Source organism: Pleurodeles waltl, chromosome 10 (assembly GCF_031143425.1).
Source record: "Pleurodeles waltl isolate 20211129_DDA chromosome 10, aPleWal1.hap1.20221129, whole genome shotgun sequence".
NCBI lineage: Eukaryota > Metazoa > Chordata > Amphibia > Caudata > Salamandridae > Pleurodeles > Pleurodeles waltl.
In genome coordinates, this window is record NC_090449.1 from 220,484,512 (window position 1) to 220,511,704 (window position 27,193).

The following is a 27,193-nucleotide window of genomic DNA, read 5'->3' on the forward strand; positions in this document are numbered from 1 at the left end:
CATTCGTCTTGAATGCTTAATTGTATTAATGGTGAGTAGATTAAACATGTTTCATAGATTTGGACAGCCTATGGTTTTTAGTTATCTCTATAACTTGATGCTGCACACAATTTATGTGACTTTGGCTTTGTGGTTATAAAACAAAGTTTTGAAACTTTTCATTGATTGGAGTCTGTTTCCGTGGCCACATAGATCATGGTCTTTAAATTGTTGTTTGAGTTTGAATTTATTATTGATGGTTACCACACTCTTCACTGATCGAAAAGATCAATCGACCTGAGGGAGAGATTATGGGGGTCATTACAAGCCATTAAAAGCCGCTTACCGCCATGCAGTAGACCGCCAACACACCGCCGCGGCCGTGGAATCCCACCACGGTCATTATGACCCAAAGGCCGGAATCCGGCAAAATCTAGACACCCACACAAGTCCACCACACCAAAGGTCAGTGATAAACTGGCGATAAGAAATCCTCCATCGTCACGCCGACAGGAATACGCCCACACTATCACGACCCACGAATCCACGCAGCGCTCTTTCAACCGCGGTATTCCATTGGCGGTACACACCGCCGCGCTCAAAATACGCACACTCTTACAAAACACATCCACATTGGACAATTTGAAATACACACACATGATACACATACACACACCACTCCCACATACTCAATACAATATAAAACACCCACCCACATCACCCACAAACCCTTACGACCACAATTGCGATAGAAGGCCACAGAGAGACACCACCATCTACAAACTAGCATCCACAGGTACTCAACACCATCACCCATATAACATCCACGCACCTCACACAACACACCACTAAATATTACCCCACACATCATAACACACACCACCCCATGGCACGGCAAAGACACCCCAGGTTCTCTGAGGAGGAGCTCAGGGTCATGGTGGAGGAAATCATCCGGGTAGAGCCACAGCTATTTGGATCACAGGTGCAGCACACCTCCATAGCTAGGAAGATGGAGCTATGGCGCAGAATCGTGGACAGGGTCAACGCAGTGGGACAGCACCCAACAAATAAGGATGACATCAGGAAGAGGTGGAACGACCTACAGGGGAAGGTGCGTTCCGTGGTCTCAAGACACCACACCGCGGTACAGAGGACAGGCGGCGGACCCCCATCTCCTCCCCCACAACTAACAACATGGGAGGAGCAGGTCTTGGCTATTCTGCATCCTGAGGGCCTCGCAGGAGTAGCTGGAGGAATGGACTCTGGTAAGTCAAAGCTTTCACTACTTCATCCCCCACCCTACCTGCATGCCATCACATACCCCCACCCTCGCACTCACCCCCATCACTCCTACTCCTCACACATGTCCCAAATCACAAACCACCCATCCCAACACCAAGCCCTGTATGCAACACCAAAGCACGGACACCCATCACCAAAGCATGGCCACTGCACATACCCATAACCCCCCTAAACCATCATCACACAAGGTCCTACACAGGAATGCAAGCACTGGGGTATACGTCACCCACCCATTGCACACCTTGGCACACACAGATGCAATAATCATGCTTTTACACCCCTGAAGGATCCCTACCCAACGTCACCGGACAGGAAGGTCCAGACTTGTCCACTCCAACCACAGAAGAGGCCCACAGTGATGACAGCAGCGATACAACAGTGCACATAAGAGGACCAGGAACCTGATAGAACGAACCTTTGGATTGCTGAAAGCACGGTTCAGATGCCTTCACCGAAGTGGAGGTGCCCTCCAGTATACCCCCATAACGGCATTCAAAATAGTTGTCGCATGCGCCATCCTGCACAACATTGCCACCCGACGTGGGCTACCTCTCACCCCTGCAGACCCAGATTCTGAGGATGAAGAGCAAGAGCAACCACATCGCCATCATGGGGATAGGAGCATCGCAAATCAAGGCAGACTGAGACGGGAACACATTGCAACCCAATACTTTGGAAGGTACGTGCCAACTTCTACCATATTCACCAATTGAACAAACACTCCATTTGTTAAGTGGAACAAAAAAATTATTTAATTTGTGCAAAAACCGAACTATATACAATGAAAAACTGTTCAGGGACTTCAAAAAGCCCACCTGGCATGGGGCACATTGCCATCATGTGCCCCAACATCAGGGACAGTATTTAGTTTACAGCTTACGGCGGCCTCTGCCAGCCTGGCTGGTACTAGGTTGCTCAGCAGTGCTCTGCCTCGTACTCCCACTCCGGAGCACCCTGGTGTCACCAGCAAAGACACTGCTGACAGTGGAGCCCTCCTCGCTGTCTTGTGGGGTGTCCCCTGTACCCCTGGACACCTGCCGTGCCTCCATGAGGTCTATCACATGGGTGATCCGGCCCAGGCCCCTTGCCACATCACCCGCAAAGTGGCCCATTTCAACCTGGAGGCCGACTGTTCTCCTTGACAGCCCAGTAGTGTTCACTGCCAGTCTGCAAATAGAGGAGGCCATCCTGTCCAGCTTTGGAGCAGCTGGCGGTCTGTTAAGCTCTGACACGGTAGTTTAGTGTAAAGAGCTTTATTCCAAAAACCACCAACCCAACAGCAGCGTCAGCTCCCAAGTCCTCAACCGTCCAGTATCTCTCCACTCCGCAGACCGTCCTCGAGACCACTCAGTTAGAATCTCAATGACAGAGATTCCAGACTGTACCCAACATTCTTAAGCAGCCACAACACGGTCCCTGCGCCGAGCACCCTCGCTCTGTGTAAGCAGTCCAGCCACCAGTTCACGCATTGACAGGGCTAGGTCACCAGTGTTGTTGCCAATTACCTCCAGTTGTGCATGAACCTGCTGCATGCTGTTTTCATTGTTCCTTACAAAGCGCTGCAGAACCCCACTAATCCGCCCTAACATTTGATTTTGCAGGCGCTGACCACGTAGCAGTTGTGCCTCTGTCAGTGTGGTGGATGGAAGCCCTGACTCAGCCTGCAGCCCTGCTCTCCTCATCCTGCGTTGCCTGCGCAGCGGTGGATGCCCTGTGATGTGTGCTGTGGCACTCCTGGTTGTTGCTGGTGCAGGCTCCGAAACCACTGTTGCAGCGGGTGTTGCCATAGAGGGGATGGTGTTGGTGGTGCAGGTGGGAGTGGTGGCTGCTCTTGTTGTCTCCCCATGGGGCTGGCTGACCAGTGGCACCTGGCTGCTGTGGCTGGTGGTGGGGTCTTGTGGGAGACCTGTGGGACATGGGGAAAACACTGTCAGTGTCTACTATCTGTTGCACACTTCCTAATAAACAATTGCCTATTAACTGCCTACTTGACTACATTGCCCATAATGCATCATGCTGGTATCTGCAACTCTGAAATGGAGCTATCTTGGTTGTGCATGCCCCTGTGTACATGGTGGGTGGGGGTATGGCATTGATGGGGGTACAGGCATATCACATGGTACTCACCGGTTGATGTTCTGGGCTCAGAGGTGTCCAGTTCTCCAAATCCTGTTACAGACTCTGGCTCCAGGGTCTCCTCCACCCTTTCCTCCAGGGGTGTGGGTAGTGGTATGGAAGATGGTCCCCCTCCTGTGCCTCTCATCTCCCTTAGCCTTCCTGCCACCCTCTCCTTGGTCCGGGAGTGGAGGTCATACCACCTCTTCTTTATTTCATCGACACTCCTGTGGCTGACCCCCAGGGAGTTCACCTTCTCCTGAATTTCCTGCCAAATTATTTTTTTGGCAGAGTCTGGCACATTGAGGGCTGCCTTCCCAAATAGCTCATCATGGTGCTGACAGCATTCCTCTGTGAGCACCTCCAGCTCCTTCTCTGCAAATTTCAGCTTTCTCTTTCTGGGAGTGTCAGCCATGGTTGCTGTTGCTCTGTTAGCTGTGCAGCAGTTAAAAAGGGTGTGGTCCTCCCTCCTCCCAGGTGTATTTGTAAACTTCTTGGCTGTGATGTCATCATCATGTGCCAGGAAGCGTTTCCAGAGTGTTCTGGAGTGTTCTGCAGCACCTGCAATCAATTTTCATGAAACTCGCAATTTGCGACACCCACTCGCAAATTGCGAGTCCGTTTTTTGCGCGGTCGCAAAAAGCGACCTTGCAAACAGCGGACTCGCTATCTGCGGTGCGACTCAGGGTGCGAGTCGCAATTTGTCCCCACAAATTGTACCTGCATTCCTGTTAGCGACACGCAAATTGCGAGTCGCACATGCTCGCAAATTGCGAGTCGCTAATTTATTTGTACCTACATCTGGCCCTTAGTGAACTAAGACACCACAGTTAAGTAAAACCAGTACACAGGGCTGGTCCTAGGAATTGTAGACCCCCTGGCAAAAGGGAAGATGTAAGACCCGTCTAATTTGCATGCAATATGACATCACAGGACTATTAATCTTCTTTGGCATTGCTGAAGTGACCTAGTGCTAGTATCAGTAACATAGTTAAAAGATAAATGCTCAATTGAAATGAGTCCATCTAGCGCTTCTTAACAGTATTGGATAAGTGGGTTGGAAGATTGATGTTATGACAGATAAGAGACTCCGTTAAACTTTACTGAAGTCTGTGGAAGGGGAAGTAGCCTTTAGAGTGTCATACTCACTCCTATTGTCTTCTTCACACCAATTCCCTATGCTATCTCTCTGAGACACTTAGACCCATATTTATATTTTTTTAGCGCTGTATTTGCACCGCTTTTTGACGCAAAAGCAGCGCAAACTTACAAAATACAATTGTATTTTGTACGTTTGCTCCGCTTTTGCATCAAAAGATGACGCAAATGAGGTGCTAAAAAGGTATAAATATGGGCCTTAAGCCTTGTCTACCCACATCTTTCTCAAATCTTTCATCTACACATTTTACACCTCTTCTCTTTCCTTTCCAAACCCTCTTTTCACTTTCACCTTCTGCACATATTCTCTTGAATTTGCTTCACTTCCCATTGTCCCCCTCACACTCCCAACACAGCCATTCAGCTGTGAACACTGTATTTCCATTTGCCCTGTTAATATATCAACAGGAGCTTCCTACCTCCTTCGCATACATTAGCACATAATTACAAGTACAATTAGTACATGCCACAATTGCTCCGGACCTCCAAAGTGAACAGCTTAAACCCATGGTCAGGGCTTTCAGTGAGGCAGGTACTTCCAGCTCTCAGGTCCCGTAATTATTAAAATATGACTTTGAAAGAAGGCCTTGTCACTCTGTATAGGTACTATTTACAGGGCAAAGCACAGATGCAGACATAGATATAAGAAACCCTGCAGTGAAGAAGTCTTCGATTAACAGGAGACCTTTCAATAAAACATTTAGAGCCTGGTTTAGATCTTGGTGGTAACGGTCTGGACATCGATTTTTTGATTGAAGAAAAATAAATGCACATCTTTGTCACAATTATTGTGATGTTTTAATAAAATCCGCAATTATTCATGAATTGCTTTTACATATTTTGATGAGATATTAATGTTGAATTAATAAGTTTGCATATTATGTGTGTATTATTAATGGTGAAATGAATGCATTGTATTTCTTGTGTTAGCATAACTAGGCCTGAAGTCTTCATGTTTGCAACAGCAGTAAAATGGCAAGTAATTTTTTTTTTATTAACATGCATTTTTCCACTAGGCTGTTTCACATGACTAGTAAAGAGTGCAATTGTTTTTATGTGTAAGTTTCATTCACAGCAACCTTGGATGTTGCAACATTAGAACACGAGGACTGGAAAGTAAAGCAGTACCATTGTTTAATGGCTTATTCCCATGTGAAGGGGAAACTATTGGAGTCACACAGAAAGGGGAGATGACTTCACACCTACCATGAGAGAATACTCACTGTCCTACCAGGGTGGGGAGAGGAAGCCAATGATGAAGCATGGCACTATTAGGTGTGTGAATCTTCCCCTTCCATAAAAGGAATATCCCCCCTGCTTCCCTTGTGACCAAGGGAGTCATATGTCATCCTAAAAAAAAGAGGTCTCAAAAAATGAGAAAAAAACATTTTATTTGGGATGTTTCTACTTTAGCGGTCACATTTTTTTGTGTGTTGTCTTAGATGTAAGGGGTCATGTGATTGCTATTTTATCCTCCCCTTCCTCTCTAATGTTATGTGTTTGAAAATGTCGATGTATTCTTTAGCACCGACAATCCCAAATATTGCCCCAAATCAATCAGGACAGACTTTCAGAACAGTATTGACAGCTCAAAGTGCACGGATTATTCGCAGAATAAGGCAAGTTTGACAGGACCCAAAGCATTGACAGTCCCCGTAGCAATAGGTCCAGTTGTCCCACTGTATGCTTCAGGAAACACTGAGAGTAGCCTCCAGACTCCAAATCCAGTATCTGCAGGGGTGTCACCATGCAATACGCAAAGATCAGTGCATTCAACTAATTCAGAAATGGAAAGGTTAGCTACATCCGTTCCAGCTTTGACCCCCATGCGAATTACAGATCCCAACCAGATGTTAGATCGAACAGGTCCAATAATAGATGTGGGATGTCCTCCAGGAACTCCAGCTACACACATGTCCACACTAGAACAGATTATAAGGGTCCCTTGTAATACACCACAGAACATATCACAGAGAAACATCAGTTTGCTAGGATTTTCAACACAGCAAATGACTAAGTGGTTAGACAGTTTGAGTGGAGTAACAGGTACAGTAAATAATAGTGGGAGAACAAAAGAGACCCCAGAGAGAGGCAGGACAGTCAATGTGCCCAGATTAAAATTAGAATTGCATGTGTTAATTGAGGTAACACTTGAACTAGAAAGATTGGAAACGTACAATGAGGAAGAATTGTGCTTCTTGTGCAAGGATGTTACAAATTGTGCAGAACTGACTTATGAGAAATTAGTGGAATTGGGTGAACAATATAATGTGGATTTAGAGAAATCAAAGCCTTTAAAAAGGAGTTACAGATTAGAATTTAGTTCTAAAGACATTGTAAATATGAGGTCACCCCGCAGAAGAATGCACATTAAAGAGTGAATTTTGAAAATTCGAGCATGGGGAGCATTAGATAAATGGGGAGGCAGATGGGCAAAGAAACAAGATCGGAAGAAGGCAAAACAGAGTCTGCCTCCAGCTGGAGCAAATCAAGCTAATGAGAGTGTAAAAATGCTACCAATGAAGGAGATACCAGGTGGAGGTTGTGTATATGTCCCTTGGAGCAGAAGTGACATATTGTCTTTTACAAACGATTATCAGAGATTGAGAGAGAATCTCGTAAAGTGGTACAAGCAAACAGAGAGGTTTGTGAAACTTTCAAAATGCCTGTGGGAAGATTTGAACACCTTGTTTGACATTGTGGTTTTGGTTGAGTGTAAGCGGAGTGTGGATTGGCCAACTCTTGAACTGCAGAGAGATCAAGTAACCAGTGCGTCATCTGAAGAGATGATAGAAGAGTATTACAAAGTGATTCAGTTTCTGAAGAATAAGGTTTCCCCAAAAGATTTGATTTGGAAAGGATTGACGGGGCAGAGCAGGAAACAAAGGAGTTGATTAATGCTTATGAGAGATTGCTGTAGGCATTCAAACAGCATAACAGGTCTGAAGATATTGACCGGAAAGACATGAGTCATTTTGTGTTAAGATTAGTGTAGGGATTGAAACCTGAAATTGGCAGCATGATTCAGAATCATCTGATTTGCTGACAGAATAAACTGATTGATGAAGTGCTGCAGTATGGTAGGTACGTATGTGATGAACTTGAGCTGAAGCAGGAAAAGTTGAAAGAGAAAGCAATGGTGATGCAAATGAAGTATGCCCAGCCAGGAACACAGAGTCAGCAGTTGATGATGAACACTAGTGGGATGCAAGGTGTGCAACAGCAGGGTAACAACGTGCCTCAGTTTAGAGGTAGAGGGCAAAGTGTTCGAATAGATCAGAATGGTAATGTGGTTGATGTTCAGTCAATGAAGGAGTTGAGCCCATGTCGGGCTTGCAGTAGTTTCGGGCATTGGAAGCAGTAGTGGCCGTAAAGTACTGTAAATAATTTGGTGCACAATGATGGTGTTGATCAGACTGCAGATAATAGTCAAGTTCAAATGCAGAGAGTCCAAAGACCCCGAGTTCCTACTGGATTACAAAAGATGCAGGTCCCCCAACAGATTCAAGTTCCTCATCAAATGCAGGTTCCTCAATCCGCAATGCAACAGCAACAAGTGATGGCTCCTCAATAAAATATGAATCAGTGAGCAAATGCAAATGTGAATCAGTTAATCACACAATATCCATTGATTTATTTCAGTGATGATGACGTTTCAGGAACATATAATAGTGGCAGTTCAGATGAGGAAAAATTAATGTTAGCCACATCCTTAGATGTAGATCAATGTGGTCCCTATGTAAGTGTTTAATGTTATGGGGCACAATGTTTAATTCTTGAGCAACACTGGAGCAACACGTTCCACTGTCAGAACTGCAGTGGTGTCAAATGTGCCCCTATCAAGAAGAAGAGTTCAGGTTGTAGGAGTAGCAAGTCAGCAGTTAGCCAACCCAATTACAGAACACATTCCAGTTAAATCAGGGTCATTTGAGGATTTGCCTCAATTTGTAGTTTGTGATTCAAGTTCTGTGAGTTTGTTAGGATGTGACCTATTGTGTAAATTAAATTGTTTAATTGGCAGCTCCCACAAGGGAATAGCAATTCAGACAAATAGTGATGATGAAACATCCAGCACAACTGATGAAATACACCCTCTCATTTAATTTTTCCCAATGATGACAGTTAAGGATTTAGCAAAACAAAAGGATGATGGACGGAGTGCTGAACAATGCAAACACTCACCCCCAGTCACAGATCTGGGTTTAATCCATCGTTCTTTTGCTCACCATGCCACCAGTTAAGGATTTGCCTGAAGTGTTACAGGAGACAGCTATGTTGATAGTTTGGGATTTTTCAGGGAAAGATATTGGACTCATCAGAGGAGTTAAGCCAGTTAAAATCTCAGTAAAGCCATATGCAGTGTTTCCACGGATACCGCCCTACAATATGTCTCCAGAAGTAATTGCTGGAATAACACCCGAAATTGAGAATTTTATTGAGCAAGGTGTCCTGAAGGAGTTCATGGGAAGCCCATGTAATAACCCGATTTTGGGATTGCGGAAGCCCAATGAAAAATACTGCACAGTCCAGGATTTGAGAAAGGTGAACAAAGTTGTTGTCCCCTGTTGTCCAGTGGTACCGAGTCCTGCTGTGATTTTGTTTCAGATTCCTTGTAATGCGGAGTGGATCTCTGTCATTGACTTGTCAGGCATTTTTCTCCACTCCCCTCCATGAGGATAGCCATTACTTATTTGCATTAATCAAGTAGACCACAGGAGAAAAGTAATGAAAAGCAAAATAGAAAAAAGAGTAGTTTTACAGGATTGGCAGAAAGATGCCACACATCTTGCAGGTGGTGATACACAAGGACGCTTGGCTTTAGATTGGCAACATGCAGGGAAGCAATACACACTCATATATTTATTTATATTATATAGGGCACAGTCAAATACTGACACAATATTTGTAGGGACTAGTGAATGTAGACGTGTTTTTGTTTTGAAGTGTTTGGAATTTTATATTAAATGGACAGGACCCTGCCGGACTTGGTGTTTATTTCATTTGTGGGAAAACACCTACAACAAGCTGCCAGTTAGGGGTTGTTTTTCCAAACATCTACCATGTGAACAATTTCAACAATCCAGTTTGGAAAGAGAGACCTACATGAGAGGAGCTAGTGCAGCAGAGATTAAAGGAGATCCGTCAGTTGTTGTGATCTTGAATGATATCAAGGCTAAAAAGTTGTCAACAATTGTAGACAAGATGTCTATTGATTATGCTGGAGCAAAGTTATTTGTGGATATGGAAATGGTTGCTATGAAATCAATGGTTTTGCAAAATCGTCTTGCGTTAGACATCGTATTGGAGAAGGAAGGCGGAATAGGCAAGGTTTTTAAGGTGCAACATTGTTGAATGTTCAGTCCAGATAACAGTAAGGAGATAAAGAGATTTATATCAAACATGACAAGCCTGAAAAATTACCTGAAGGATCTGAAGGAGACAAATAACCGGGAGACTATAAGTAAAGGATTTGCTGATGTTGGATCATGGTTTGGAGATTTTGGAAAGGAAATCGTGAGAATGATCCTGAGACCTTTGTTGATTGTGACATTGTATGCTATAGTTTCACTTGGATTTTACAAGTTATATGTGTCTTGGAAAGTACAAACAGCCAAGTATAAACAGAGGAGGGGAGAGACTGAAACGGAGAAAAAATGAGGAGCAGTTATAACAAGAACCTGAAGAGAATTGAGAATATCTGTAGACCAAGGCCATTACGTTATCAGACCACGAGGCTTTGAGTTGTCTCATTGAAATGAATGTGCCCATTGTGCCTTCAGAAGAGAGACTGTTGGAGCATAAGTTTTAGTAATGCTTTTAGTGAACCAGACATCAGCAGTTCGCATCATTTATATTCACGCTTAAAATCCTAACAGAGCTAAATTGCACTGACATGTAGTTTAAAAGTGTTCACGCTTATATATTTATGGTGGACATTGTGCCTACGATGGCAGACTTTGTGCCTACCAGAACTGACAGTGTGCTAACATGATTTAAACAACGTTGAAATATATTTTAATCATCAGAATTAATTATTATTATTATTGAAATGAAAATGATTTATAGTGATTCATGATTTATTAGTTTAAGTTACATGTGCACCAAAAAATAAATGCATGTCTTTGTCATACTTAATGTGATGTTTTAATAAAGTCTGCAATTATTCATTAATTGGTTTCACATATTTTGATGACATATTATTAATGTTGATTTAATAAGTTTGCATATTATGTGTGTATTATTAATGGTGATATTAATGCCTTGTATTTCGTCTGTTAGCATAACTAGGCCTGTAGTCTTCACGGCTGTAGCAGCAGTAAAATGCCAAATCATTTCTTTTTCTTAACATGATTTTTTTCCACTAGGTTGTTTCACACGATTATTTAAGAGTCCTATTGTATTATGTGTAAGTTTCATTCACAGAGACCTTGGATTTTGCAACATTAGAACATGTGGACCAGAAAGCAAAGAAGTACCATTGTTTAACTGCTGATTCCCATGTGAAGGAGAAATTTGTTATGTACCATTGGAAGGAACATGGATTGCAATAAGTGATGTACAAATTGTTTAACTATTGGATTTACATGAAACGGAGAGATGACTTCACAGCTACCATGAGAGAATGCTCAAATGTTTTTATATTCAACTTGTGTTATGATTTCTATTGGATGTTGTCCCTTTTGCGTAATGTGGACTCATCAAACTGACCAATCGATTTAATTTGCGTATTTTAGAATAGGGATGAACATTTTAAGTTGGAATCAGTTCCCACTTGATTCTTGTACTGCTAAGAAGTTCCCCACTTTGCATTTGTTCTCTTTACTTGTCCCCTTGAATGTTTCTTTATTCCCATGTGCAGCCTGTATTCTGCACTTTCCACTGATGCTGCTTCTAACAGACCTAGATGAAGATCCATTGCTTTGTTGACAAAACTGAATTGAATGCTGACACAAGGAGAGGTATAGTCTAATGCAAATGCTGTTTTCCCTGACCTGCTTTTTTGAGTAGAGTTAGAATGCTGATAACTGCCTCTTTTGTTTTAGTTAGTATAACTTAGCCCAAGATAGATGCTTTTCCAGATTATTTTTGTATTTTCTTTTTGACTTTTGCCCGCATGTGTTAGCCTGTTCCCATACATGTTTTTCCTAATTTGTAATCTGACTTTGTGCATTTGAGTTGACTAATGTCTTTAAATATTGAATTGAAATGTGTTTCTGTTGCATAAGTGATTTCTTTATTAACATGAATCATTCGTCTTGAATGCTTAATTGTATTAATGGTGAGTAGATTAAACATGTTTCATAGATTTGGACAGCCTATGGTTTTTAGTTATCTCTATAACTTGATGCTGCACACAATTTATGTGACTTTGGCTTTGTGGTTATAAAACAAAGTTTTGAAACTTTTCATTGATTGGAGTCTGTTTCCGTGGCCACATAGATCATGGTCTTTAAATTGTTGTTTGAGTTTGAATTTATTATTGATGGTTACCACACTCTTCACTGATCGAAAAGATCAATCGACCTGAGGGAGAGATTATGGGGGTCATTACAAGCCATTAAAAGCCGCTTACCGCCATGCAGTAGACCGCCAACACACCGCCGCGGCCGTGGAATCCCACCACGGTCATTATGACCCAAAGGCCGGAATCCGGCAAAATCTAGACACCCACACAAGTCCACCACACCAAAGGTCAGTGATAAACTGGCGATAAGAAATCCTCCATCGTCACGCCGACAGGAATACGCCCACACTATCACGACCCACGAATCCACGCAGCGCTCTTTCAACCGCGGTATTCCATTGGCGGTACACACCGCCGCGCTCAAAATACGCACACTCTTACAAAACACATCCACATTGGACAATTTGAAATACACACACATGATACACATACACACACCACTCCCACATACTCAATACAATATAAAACACCCACCCACATCACCCACAAACCCTTACGACCACAATTGCGATAGAAGGCCACAGAGAGACACCACCATCTACAAACTAGCATCCACAGGTACTCAACACCATCACCCATATAACATCCACGCACCTCACACAACACACCACTAAATATTACCCCACACATCATAACACACACCACCCCATGGCACGGCAAAGACACCCCAGGTTCTCTGAGGAGGAGCTCAGGGTCATGGTGGAGGAAATCATCCGGGTAGAGCCACAGCTATTTGGATCACAGGTGCAGCACACCTCCATAGCTAGGAAGATGGAGCTATGGCGCAGAATCGTGGACAGGGTCAACGCAGTGGGACAGCACCCAACAAATAAGGATGACATCAGGAAGAGGTGGAACGACCTACAGGGGAAGGTGCGTTCCGTGGTCTCAAGACACCACACCGCGGTACAGAGGACAGGCGGCGGACCCCCATCTCCTCCCCCACAACTAACAACATGGGAGGAGCAGGTCTTGGCTATTCTGCATCCTGAGGGCCTCGCAGGAGTAGCTGGAGGAATGGACTCTGGTAAGTCAAAGCTTTCACTACTTCATCCCCCACCCTACCTGCATGCCATCACATACCCCCACCCTCGCACTCACCCCCATCACTCCTACTCCTCACACATGTCCCAAATCACAAACCACCCATCCCAACACCAAGCCCTGTATGCAACACCAAAGCACGGACACCCATCACCAAAGCATGGCCACTGCACATACCCATAACCCCCCTAAACCATCATCACACAAGGTCCTACACAGGAATGCAAGCACTGGGGTATACGTCACCCACCCATTGCACACCTTGGCACACACAGATGCAATAATCATGCTTTTACACCCCTGAAGGATCCCTACCCAACGTCACCGGACAGGAAGGTCCAGACTTGTCCACTCCAACCACAGAAGAGGCCCACAGTGATGACAGCAGCTCTGTCCAACTGGATCTAGACGACCAGCCCAGCCCATCTGGGACCTTGGGACAGTCGGTTCCCCCTCACACTGGCACAGGCCACTACAGAGCGTCCTCCCTCTGGAAACACCAGCACAGCACCCACCCAGCGGGCCCATACCTCTGTCCCCAGGACACGTCAAGCAGCAGTGTGTCCACCACTACAGGGAACCCAGGCAAACCCACCACCCCAACAACACCAGGGACCTGGGTCAGTGACAGTGGGCACATGGTTCAGCGGACAGAGGCCCAGGTACACAGGGGAACTGGGAGGGCTGCTGTGCAACAGGGGGAGGACAGGCCCAGGGAACCCACTCTCCAAGAGGCCCTCTCCAACATCATGGGAGTCTACCACCATTCCCAGGAGACGATGGCAACGGTACTGGCCAAGTTTCAGGAAATCCAGCGGCTGCAGGAGGAACAGTATTTGGGCTTCAGGGAGGAACTCAAATCCATCAATTCCACCCTGGGGACCATTGTAGGGGTGCTGAAGGAACTCCTCAATACCAGGAGGGACACTGTGGCACAACAAGGGGCCCCTGACACTAGCCTGGACGATGAACTGCCCACCACCTCCGCCAGCGGTAGTGGACGGGAGGCACCGCCACAGGACCACCACACAAGCACCCCACCCCCTGCAGAGGGAGAACCGTCCTGCAAACGGTCCCTGAGATCCAGGACAAAGACAGAGAATGATGCCAAGACCCCCGCCAAGAAATGAGACCGCCCTGAATGTCATCCATTTGTCCCACCTTGTCACCTTGTCCATACTTAAACTGCCCCAGCTCCACTTCCTATGCCCCTTTGGACAATGCACCTGTGAGACTAATAGACTGGACTCCACCATGGACATTCCTCCACCATCACCCCTCACCATTTTACAATCCCCTCCAATATTGAGCACTTAAATAAACTCCCTTAAAGCAAAAAACAATCTGGAGTCTGTCTGTGATTTCGAAATAGTGTGTTAACAATTACAGTGCCAAAATGCTCTTTCAAATGTAATGTCACACAGCTCTAGTCCATGAGGAAACAAAGCAGATGTCACACAGTGGGACCAACATCTGTGAAATCGTAAGGGAAAGTGTCAACTCAGTGACCATACACTGGGTGAAAATGACAAACAATAGAGAGGTAGTACATTTATATTCGATGTAGCAGGCAGGTTTGTCTTCTTACCTGTGTCTCACTGGAAGTATTGCAGGATCACTGTGTTCCTGTTGTTGATGTCCTCTTCTTCTGTTTCCTCGTCTTCACTGTCCACAGGCTCCACAGCTGCCAAAACACCTCCAGCAGGACCATCCTCCTGCAGAAAAGGCACCTGTCGTCGCAAAGCCAAGTTGTGAAGCATACAGCAGGCCACAATGATCTGGCACACCTACTTTGGTGAGTAGTAAAGAGAACCACCTGTCATGTGGAGGCACCGGAACCTGGCCTTCAGGAGGCTGAAGGTCCTCTCGATAATCCTCCTAGTTCGCCCATGGGCCTCATTGTAGCATTCCTCTGCCCTTGTCCCGGGATTCCTCACTGGGGTCAGTAGCCATGACAGGTTGGGGTAACCAGAGTCACCTGCAAATGGCGAGGGACAACTGTTAGACACACACTAACTCATAGGTACATCCACCGACCCAGATAACTATTCCCACTGATTTGGGTCCAGGTGCTCACCTAATAGCTACACCCGGTGCCTCATAAGGGATGCTGCTATTCCGCAGGATGTAAGCGTCATGCACTGAGCCAGGGAATTTTGCATTAACATGGGAGATGTACTGGTCTGCCAATCGCACCATCTGCACATTCATCGAATGGTAACTCTTCCGGTTTCTGTACACCTGTTCACTCCTACGGGGGGTACCAAGGACACATGTGTCCCATCAATTGCACTATGATGTTGGGGATATGTCCCAGGGCATAGAAGTCACCTTTCACTGTAGGCAATTCCTACACCTGAGGGAAAACGATGTAGCTCTGCATGTGTTTCAGCAGGGCAGACAACATGGGCTGGGACATCTCTGATGCTATGGCCACTGTTGTTTGAAAAGATCCACTTGCTAGGAAATGGAGTACTGACAGCACCTGCACTTGAGGGGGGATTCCTGTGGGATGGAGGATATCTGACATCAGGTCTGGCTCCAACTGGGTACACAGTTCCTGGATTGTGGCACGATCAATCCTATAGGTGATGATCACATGTCTTTCCTCCATTGTCGATAGGACCACCAGCGGTCTGTACACCGGAAGATGCCGCCATCTCCTCACATGCCCCAGCGGACGGTGCCTATGGAAGAGAACAGCGAGTACAGAGTCAACCAACTCTGAGGTATGTAAACACAGCTTACTCTGAACATATTCATAAATTGAAATTTGCCTGTATGAGTGGTTAGGCAAGGCCTAGGTATGTGTGAAGCAGTAAAAAATAAAGCCATGTGGGCCCCTGAAATGGCGTCTGTCTGACCTGTAAGGTGGGACAAGGGGATATGGGGTAACTGCGCTGGCGTTGTACACCGTAATGGTAGGTGGTCGAAGACCGCCGCGTAATTCTGCATTGGTTAATATTGGACCCTATGGGTCCCAGGATCCAATGACGATGTGCCCCAGCGGTGACGGTAAGCACCGCCGCGGACGTGACAGCCATTTTCTGTCTGTTCAATCACTCAATACCTGATCTTCGACAGGAGAGGACCTACACTGCAAGTGCTGCTGTGACCTCAGTCTGGAAGAGACAATGGCTCGTGTGTCTGGGGAACAGGCCCCTGCTTTCAGCACGGAGGAGTTGGAGAAACTCGTGGATGTGGTCCTCCCCCAGTACACGCTACTCTACGGTCCTCCAGACAAACAGGTAAGTACACTGTGAGCATGCTGTATGGGCAATGCCTGTGTGGAGTGGGGTGGATGAAAGATAGGGGGGTGAGAATGAGGCGTGCATGAAACGACGGTGAGTGCATGTGCGTCATGGCAAGGGTAGGGATGCGGGCCAATGACTGTGACGGTGCAGTTGGTAATTACTACTCTTTTCCCCTGTACAATTCATGTAGGTCAGCGCCCACCAGAAGAAGGACATCTGGCGTGCCATCGCCAAGGAAGTCCGGACCCTGGAGGTCTACCATAGACGGAGCAACCACTGCTGGAAAAGATGGGAGGACATTCGCCGCTGGAGCAAGAAGACGACGGAGCGGCAGAGGCCCAGCTGGGGATGGCCTCCCAATGTGGGAGGGGTGCCCGTCGCACCATGACCCCCCCGATATTCAGGATCCTGGCGGTGGTGTATCCGGACTTGGATGGGCGCTTGAGGGCATCACAGCAGCCACAAGGGGGTGAGTACATTCTCATTCTGTTGATTCAGCGCGCATTTTAGGTGTCTGGGTGGGGGAGGTGGGCTGTGGGTTCCCCTAGGCCAGGGCGAGTTTGCTAGTTAAGTTCCCTTCTTCGGGCAGGCCCTGTGGCACCCCACCCCACCTGTGTACAGTGCCAACTACACCTTGTCAGGCTCCTGTGACATCCATGTGTGCAGAAATCAGCCATAGCCTTGTAAGCCATGTCCCTGGGATTGAATAGTGGACCCCAAGTGCGCGGCATAGTGCAGGGGGCTTCTGTGTCTGTCGTGTCCGCCAACGGTAGCGGTATTGCATGCACTCAACATGTCTTTCTTATGTCTTCCCCCCCTTTTTCTGGTCTCCCTGTACTTGTGTGCATTAGCATCATCAGGCGGAGGAGCAGTGGCACCGGAGCAGGAGGGAGCTGCATCCCACATGGCTCTGGAGGGCGACACTACGGACTCCGAATTCACCTGTGGGATGGAGGGCGAGGGGAGCTCCACAGGGGGGGACAGGAGCTGACACCAGCGAGACGGACTCCTCCTCTGATGGAAGCTCCCTTGCGGTGGCAGGCCCATCTGTGCCCCCCACATCTACAGGTACAACGGCCATCCCCCCTACCAGCACCGCCCTCCCAGCAGCCCCTCAGCCTTTGCCCCATGCCTGCTCACCCAGGAGGGTGGTCATCTCCTTCGCCCCAGGCCCCTGTCACCCCTGCCATCCAGGGTGTAGAGAGGCAGTTGCAACAGACCAATGTATACCTGGGGGGCATTCATTCTTGTCAGGCAGCCCTTCAGCGAGCTTTTCAGACTCTGGCCTCAGCACCGATGGCAGCCATTGTCCCTGTCTCTAGCCTCCCCCCTCCAACTTCCTCCACCCAGACCCACACCCCTGTACCTCAGCCTATCCCAATCACACCATCAGACCAGCATGCACACACCTCAACACACAAGGGAAGCTCTGGCAAACATAAGCACCACACATCCCACAGGCACTCAATCAAGCATCACACACATGCAGACACAGCAACATCCACTGCCTCCACTGTGTCCCCCTCCTCCACATCCTCCTCCCTCCCTGTCTAATCTCCACTCACACTTGCATGCACTACATCCTCAGCCACTACGTCCTTCACCAGCACACCCACCACCACACCCCGCACACATGCAGTCACCACCTCCACTACCATTCACACGTCCCCTGTGTCCTCTCCCAGTGTGTCTGTGAGGCCACCTCCCAAGGTACACAAACGCAGCCACACACCCACCCAACAGCCTTCCACCTCACGACAGCCTCCAGCCCATGCACCTTCACCCAAAGTCAGCAAACGTACACCTACTACAACCACAACCTCTTCCTCCACTCCCAAACCCCCTCCAGCTACTCGTCCCAGTGTTCCTAAGAAACTTTTCCTGGCCAGCCTTGACCTCTTTCCCTCACTTCCCCCACCCTGTCAGTCTCCTAGGGCCCGACTCTCCAGGTCCCAACCTAGCACCTCAGCCACAACATCGGCGGGACCAGTGGTGCCAGTAGTCACTGGATTAGGGAGTGCACCAGGCAGCAGGGCAGACAGTGTGGCAAGGAGCCACAGCACGGACAGTCCCCCTCCTGTCAAGCATCAAAAGTTGGCCAGTGCTCGGCGGGAGAGGGGAAAGAAACCAGCCACCAAAGCCGCTCCCAGGGGTACAGTTGGGAGTGTGGAGACAGCTGCGACACCATTCAAGGTGGGAAAGGGGCACAGTAAAACCGGCAAGTCTGGGAAGATCAGCACGGTGGACAAGACCGCCATCAGCCACACTGCCCAGGAAGTGACCGCCAGCAGCCCCGCTGCCACAGACAAGACCGCCAGCAGCCACACTGCCCAGGAGAAGACCGCCAGCAGCCCCGCTGCCACAGACAAGACCGCCAGCAGCAGCCCCGCTGCCCAGGAAGCGACTGCCAGCTGCCCCGCTGCCACAGACAGAACCGCCAGCAGCAGCCCCGCAGGCCAGGAAGCCACCGCCAGCAGCCCTGCTGCCACAGACAAGACTGCCAGCAGCAGCCCCGCTGCCCAGGAAGCGACTGCCAGCAGCCCTGCTGCCACAGACAAGACCGCCAGCAGCAGCCCCGCATCCCAGGAAGCGACTGCCAGCAGCCCTGCTGCCACAGACAGGACAGCCAGCAGCAGCCCCGCAGGACAGGACAAGACCACCACCAGCTGAACCGCTGCCCAGGACACCACCGCCAGCAGCCCCGCAGGCCAGGACAAGACCGCCACCAGCTGAACCGCTGCCCAGGACACCGCCACCAGCTGAACCGTCGCCCAGGACACCGCCACCAGCAGCCCCGCAGGCCAGTCAGCATCAATGATTCCGACGCTACTGAGTCTGCCACGGGCAGGATGAAGCACTCTGGGCACAAGGCCCCCTCCAGAACCAGTGGAGAAAAGCATCCACTACCTGAGTCCTTGGCAGGATGAAGCCCTCTGGGCACAAGGCCCCCTCCAGAAACCAGTGGAGACTGTTATCCACTTGAGAGACTGTGGCTTTGCACTCCCCAGGATTGAACAGTGGGCAACCCACCCACTCTAGAGACTTGAGAGACTGTGGCTTTGCACTCCCCAGGATTGAACAGTGGGCAACCCACCCACTCTAGAGACTTGGGAGACTGTGGCTTTGCACTCCCAGGATTGCACAGTGGGCAAACCACCCACTGTAGAGACTTGAGAGACTGTGGCTTTGCACTCCCCAGGATTGAACAGTGGGCATGGAGCCTCCTCGTGGATCTGGCGTCGTGCACTCAACCGGCTGAGGTGCCCCCCCTTCCCTTCCCCCTGAGGTGCCTGTTTTATTTCTATCTGATGCCCCTGCAGTGTTCTCTCCATTTTGATCGGGTATTGAGTGTGGGCCTCGCCCATGCCTTTTGGGCCCAGTGATCCACGGACTATGATGGTGGAATCCCTTGGACTTGTGTTCTTGGTGTACATAATTGTATATAGTATAAATGTATGTATTTGTAAATATTTTTGATGTATGTAATTGAATATATCACAATTATTCGACTCATTTCCTTTTGTCCTTGTATTCTTCCAGGGGGGGTTAGGGGTGTAATTGTTATGTATCAATATGTATTAGCGTGTGTCTTGTAGTGGGTGAGGGTGGGGGTGTTGCATGTGTGTGTGTGTCACTCTCTTTTCCCTCCCCCCTCCCCTGTGTCGTAGGTGCAGTACTCACCGTTGTCTTCGCCGCCGGCATTCGTGCTCCTTGTAGAGGAGCAGGAAGATAAAGGCTGGCAGGATCTGGAGCTCGGGTTCCATGGCGTCCTGATTCCTCGTGGGTTGTGTAGAGGTGAGTGTTTTCCCTTCGAAGTCCTGTTTCCGCCGTGTTTTTGTTCGCGGGGAATCCGCCCCGGAAAAGGTGGCGGATTGGTGGGTTGTAATAGTGTGGGCGGTACATTGTCCTCCACCTGTCTGTTGGCGGTTACCGCTGCGGTGTTTGTTTGTACCGCCGTGGCAGCTGGAGTGTTAGAGTGGCTGTCTATGTTGGCGGTTTCCGCCACGGTCGTAATTCCATTTTTTATCCCGCTGGCCTGTTGGCGGTTTTACCGCCACTTTAACACCGACCGCCAGGGTTGTAATGACCACCTAAGTGTTTTTTGAACCCTGCAAAAGGTGAGGGGGAAACACGTTAGTAGCGGTCCTACCCATAGGCGTGAGCCCGCATTCATCCCGACATCTCCACCAGGAAACACTGCCCACTTTGATGGAGCTATAGTGAAAAGTGGCTGCTGGCGGAACCCGAGCCACCCTTCCTGCCAAGCAAAAAGTGGCTGTCCAACCTCCATACTTGAGCTGGAGGATTGGAGGGCAAATGAGGTAAAAACTTACCTTTCCTCTCCAATTCCACTTCAGTTTTTGACTGGATACGAGCAGGCAAGACCTTCTGTCGTTGCAGTCACTGGACCACAGCACACAACACCCCTCTTCCCCATTCCCGGTTTCAAAGGTAGAGACGCTGCATTGCCTGGGGATGTTGGGTGGGCACTGCAGGCATATACATGTCACAGTATTTTTTTCAAATTACTGTGATATGCATATGTCAGGCACACAATTTGGTCAGACATGGCGGGGGGACACTGGCACACCATGCATTTCGCACACATACACAACTGTCATTGTGGTCTCATCATTAATCGCCAAGTAAATGCTGGCACCTCAATAACATTACAATCACACATGTCAACTGTGTCCATGTGTGTGCATTGCAAGGGACCTGTACTGGTAAGTTTGTGCTGTCTGTTGTGTATGTGGGTCTGTATGTGTGTGTGTGTGTGTGTGTGTGTGTGTGCTATTAGATTGGCTGGTTGAGGTAGAGGGAGCTGGAGTGCGTGATGTGGTTGTGTCAGTATGTGTGCCACTTGCATATGGTGTTGATTGTGTGTTGTGTTGCTGTGTGACACATTCAGTGAGGTGTTGTTATGTGACGTAGGTTGTCATGATGTGTGTAGTTGTGCCTCATTTGAGTGTGTTTGCAGAGCTGAGTGTGTAGGTGTGTTAGCTGTTGTGGTTGTGTTGTGCATGGTTGCAGTGTCAAAAGTATGTGTCTTGTGTCATGGATGTATGCAATGGGTGTGTTCGGTATGTACGGATTGTGTGGTGTTGGAATGGTAATGGATGATGGTGTGTATATGGTGTGTTGTGTCGGGTGTTGTGCAGGACGACACATATGGCTGAGGTGTGTGAGTGAGTGTGCATGTGTGTGTGTGACTTACCTGTATTCCATAGGCACTGCCATTGTCTGTTGTCCTTTGGGTCCAGCAAGGGTTGCCGTCAATCAGCAAACCGCCAGTATGACACCGCCTGCACAGCTGAAACATCTAAGTATGGTCAGCAGGAACCCGCTCCATTGTGGCAGTTGTTGGTCCAGCTGTAATACATCTAAATAGGACGGCGGAACACCGTTGACTTGGCGGTCCTATCTGATCCTCCGCCGATGCCATTTGGTGGTAAAACTATTAAGATCTCAATCAGGCCATAGGTGAAGCCAACCAGCATTTCCCAGACTAAGTTTATGGTTAAAATGCATGTGGCTATGGCCCAGTGGACTCCCTGGTAGTTGATTGTCAACTCCTTTGTACAACCCTTATAGCTCTTAAGATGCTTTCTACTAACATCCATAAACCATTTCCAGGCATCATACCTGCCATGGTCCCCAAGTCCATGCAGGATGGGCTGTTCAATCCAGGTCTTTTCTTTGAAATCTGGGACTTGTAGTTCTGTTTTATAATGGAATAAACACAACTACAAGTCCTAGAATTCATAGAAAAAACTTGGGCTGCAGCAGCACATATTGCATGGACCTGGCCCTTTATTGCATGGAATTTGTCAGGCCTGGCCCCTTAATGAGCACCAAACAACCTCCAAGCCAACCTGTTTGTGCATGTTCATTTAGCCACACCTTCAGTGCCTGCCAGCATAGAGGGGTTTCAGGACCTCTGAAACCAAACTGTAAGTTTATTTTACACTAAAATCCTCACCGTATATAAAGAACTTGATTGCCTTAACCCCTTTGCTGCCAGGCCTATTACCCCTCCTGTGCCAGGCCTTTTTTTGGGCTATTTGGGGCAGTTCGCACTTAGGCCCATATAACTTTTTGTCTACATAAGCTAGCCAAGCCAAATTTGCGTCCTTTTTTTCCAACATCCTAGGGATTTTAGAGGTACTCAGACTTTTTGGGTTATCCTGAAGGAGGCCAAGAAATTAGCCAAACTACAGTGAAAATTTATTTTTATTTTTAAAAAGGGGAAAAAGGGGCTGGAGAAGAAGGCTTGTGTTTTTTCCCCTGAAAATGGCATCAACAAAGGGCTTACGGTGCTAAAATCACCAGCATCCCAGCTTTCAGGAACAGGCAGACTTGAATCAGAAAACCCAATTTTTCAACACAAATTCGGCATTTTACTGGGACATACCCCATTTTTAAGATTTTTTGTACTTTCAGCCTCCTTCCAGTCAGTGACCGAAATGGTTGTGAAACCAATGCTGGATCCCAGAAACCTAAACATTTCTGAAAAGTAGTCAAAATTCTGAATTCAGCAAGGGGTAGTTTGTGTAGATCCTACAAAATCATTTGCAAACCTCAAAATTTGGCTAAAAAAACACATTTTCCTCACATTTCGGTGACAGAAAGTTCTGGAATCTGAGAGGAGCCACAAATTTCCTTCCACCCAGCGTTCCCCCAAGTCTCCCGATAAAAATGATGCCTCACTTGTGTGGGTAGGCCTAGCGCCCGCAACAGGAAATGCCCCAAAACACAACGTGGACACATCACATTTTTCGACAGAAAACAGAGGTGTTTTTTGCAAAGTGCCTACCTGTAGATTTTGGCCTCTAGCTCATCCAGCACCTAGGGACACCTACCAAACCTGTCCATTTTTAAAAACTAGAAACCTATGGGAATCTAAGATGGGGTGACTTGTGGGGCTCTGACCAGGTTCTGTTACCCAGAATCCTTTGCAAGCCTCAAAATTTGGCTAAAAAAAAACACATTTTCCTCACATTTCGGTGACAGAAAGTTCTGGGATCTGAGAGGAGCCACAAATTTTCTTCCACCCAGCGTTCCCCCAAGTCTCCCGATAAAAATGATACCTCACTTGTGTGGGTAGGCCTAGCGCCCACGAAAGGAAATGGCCCAAAACACAACGTGGACACATCACATTTTTTCACAGAAACAGAGGTGTTTTTTACAAAGTGCCTACCTGTGGATTTTGGCCTCTAGCTCAGCCGGCCCCGGGGGGGGGGGCAGAAATGGCCTAAAAATAAATATGCCCCCTCCAACCCCCCCTGGGAGCAACCCTTGCCTACAGGGTTGCTCCCCTTGCGTGACATTGGTGCAAAAAAAAAAAATCCCCGGTGCCTAGTTGTTTCTGCCCCCTTGGGGGCAGATTGACCTAAAATCAGCCGATCTGCCCCCGAGGGGGGCAGAAATGGTCTAAATACAATTTGCCCCCCAGGGGAGCAACCCTTGCCTAATGGGTCGCTCCCCATCTCTAAAAAAACGGGGAAAAAAACACCCCAAAAAAATTAGCACTGGCGCCTAGAGTTTTCTGCCCCCCGTGGGGGCAGATCGGCCTAATAATAGACCAATCTGCCCCAAGGGGGGCAGAAATGGCCTAAAATAAATTTGCCCCCTCACCCCCCTCGGGAGTGAACCTTGCCTACGGGGTCGCTCCCCCTGCGTAACATGGGCGCAAAAAAAAAGATCCCCGGTGCCTAGTTGTTTCTGCCCCCCTTGGGGGCAGATTGACCTAAAATCGCCCGATTTGCCCCCAAGGGGGGCAGAAATGGTCTAAATACAATTTGCCCCCCAGGGGAGCGACCCTTGCCTAATGGGTCGCTCGCCATCTCTAAAAAAACAAACAAACAAAAAAAAACACAAACATTTTTTTAGCCCTGGCGCCTAGAGATTTCTGCCCCCCCCCCCCGGGGGCAGATCGGCCTAATAACAATAGGCCGATCTGCCCCCTGGGGGGGCAGAAATGGCTTAAGATAAATTTGTCCCCCACCCCCCCAAGCCCCTCCGGGAGCGACTCTTGCCTACGAGGTCGCTCCCCTTGCGTGACATTGGCGCAAAAAAAAAAAATTCCCAGTGCCTAGTTGTTTCTGCCACCTTGGGGGCAGATTGACCTAAAATCAGCCGATCTGCCCCCAAGGGGGGCAGAAATGATCTAAATACAATTTGCCCCCCAGGGGAGCGACCCTTGCCTAATGGGATGCTCCCTATCTCTAAAAAAAACGAACAAAAAAAAAACACAAAAAAAAAATGTGCCCTGGCGCCTAGAGATTTCAGCCCCCCTGGGGGCAGATCGGCCTAATAATAGGCCAATCTGCCCCCGGGGGGGCAGAAATGGCCTAAAATAAGTTTTCCCCCCACTCTCCCTACCCCCTCCGGGAGCGACCCTTGCGTACTGGGTCGCTCCCCTTGCGTGACATTGGCGCAAAAAAAAAAATCCCCGGTGCCTAGTGGTTTCTGCCCCCCTTGGGGGCAGATTGACCTAAAATCAGCCAATCTTGCCTAAGGGGTCGCTCCCCATCTCTAAAAAAAAAAAAAAAAAAAAAAATGATCCCTGGTGCCTAGAGGTTTCTGCCACCCTGGGGGGCAGAAAAGGCCTTTAAAAAAATGCCCCTCCTGGGAGCGACCCCTTGCCCAAGGGGTCGCTCCCCTCATGCCAGTTTCAAATAAAAATAAAATCCCTGGTGTCTAGTGGGCGTTTCAAAAGCCGGATTGCTTTACATTCCGGCTTTTGAAACGCTGAGAGAGACTTTAAAGGGAAGGAAATTCATTTCCTTCCCTTTAAAGCCTCTCCGGCCTCCTCCACGTGATTGTAAGAGAAATGCTTTGCATTTCTCTTCCGAGCGCGCTGGAAGCTCAGCTTCTAGCGTGAAGGAGGAGGCCTCTGTGACAATCAGCGCGCAATGGGCGCTGACATCACAGGAGGTGGGGGGTCGGGGTGGAAGGGGAAGGGATTCCCCTTCCATCCACAACCGGGGGGTGTGGGTGGGGTGCCCATGGGGGGAGCGCTAGCACTCCCCTCTGGTTCCCGGGTGCAGGACGAGGTGATCTCCTCATCCAAGGCACCGTAGGAGTTAAGTTAGAGTCCTCTATTCCTTCCCAATTGGACTTTCATGCTGTATCAAGTCTATCAGGCACTATTATAATTAAAGAGAGGCTGACATCTCTCCTCTCCTGTTTTACCCTCTTCGTACTTGAACTAATTGAGTCTGATCCTTGCCCTCCGCTATCCCTGCATTTGTGAGCTAACACCATTGCTCCACATCTTACAGCTACTCTGAACAAAGTTATAACTTCGGTCTGTTACTTACAAATGTGAAAACAACCACTGTCAAGCCTCTCCTAAAAAAAAACTATTCTTGACTCCTCAGACTTAAAAAGACAATCAGCCTATTTTCCTACTGCTTATATCTACCAAAATCTGGGTAAAACATCTGAATTCCCAGTTGATGGCTCATTTGGAACAACATGAATTGTTGGATGCCTCACAGTTTGGGTTCAGAAGGACCATAGTGCTCAAGTCAAGTCATAAATGATTTTATTTGGCTTTAAACCTTAAAAGTATAAAAATAATAAAAAGATATACAAAATCCGATTTAAAAACCTATAGCTCGACATACATAGTTCATTAAATTATTTTAACCATTGACCAATTTCATTTCCTTATAAATCTTTAAAAGTACAACATACTAAAGAAATAATCCCATATACAGTTTTAACAAGACTCACATCCTTCTAATGGCTTAAAGTGCAATTTCCTATTTAAAGTGCTATACATTTTACATGGCAAAATTTCCATAGTTCCATCATCCAGTTTAAAAGCAATCAATATATGCCATTTCAAATTCATAGTTCATCTTTCCTCCCTACAATGTACCCGACACTGTAAGTTCAGTTAAGACCCCTCTTAATCCTATTAAAAATTGTCCTAGTGCACAAGTTGCATTTAGAAATCTCATATCTATTATTAGTCTAAGCGCTTGAAATCGGTTAATAATATTATATTCCATAAAAACTGGTTTTAAAAACTTCTTACGCACCTCTAAAAACCAATAGCAATCCAGAAGTAGGTGTTGCATGCTACATTTCTGTTGTAAACCACATGTACATACACCCAAGATGTCCTTAAGAAACAATTTTTCTTTAGGGTCCATATAGCCTGGATTCAGCCCAATTCGGAATTTTAACACTGAGGGGGTGATTCTGACCCCGGCGGTCTTAGACCGCCGGGGCCAGGGTCGGCGGGAGCACCGCCGACAGGCCGGCGGTGCCCCGCAGGGCATTCTGACCGCGGCGGTAATGCCGCGGTCAGACCGGCAACACTGGCGGTCTCCCGCCAGTGTGCCGCCGCCCGTATGAATCCTCCAAGGCGGCGCAGCTAGCTGCGCCGCCGAGGGGATTCCGACCCCCCCTACCGCCATCCAGTTCCCGGCGGTCCGCCCGCCGGGAACCGGATGGCGGTAGGGGGGGTCGCGGGGCCCCTGGGGGCCCCTGCAGTGCCCATGCCACTGGCATGGGCACTGCAGGGGCCCCCGTAAGAGGGCCCCTACGAGTATTTCACTGTCTGCTTGGCAACAGCACCCGTCGCACCTTCCCACTCCGCCGGCTCGATTACGAGCCGGCTTCATCGTGGGAAGGACGGTTTCCCCTGGGCTGGCGGGCGGCCTTTTGGAGGCCGCCCGCCAGCCCAGGGGAAACCTCAAAATACCCACTGCGGTCTTCCGACCGCGGTACGGTATTTTGACCCCCTGAATCCCTTAATTTTTGGTTAGGTAGGGCCTCTATATAGGGGAAGTTTTCCGGGTGCCGCTATCCCCCTACCATAGCCTGGGTTGATATTTTACCCTCTAAATACTTCAGG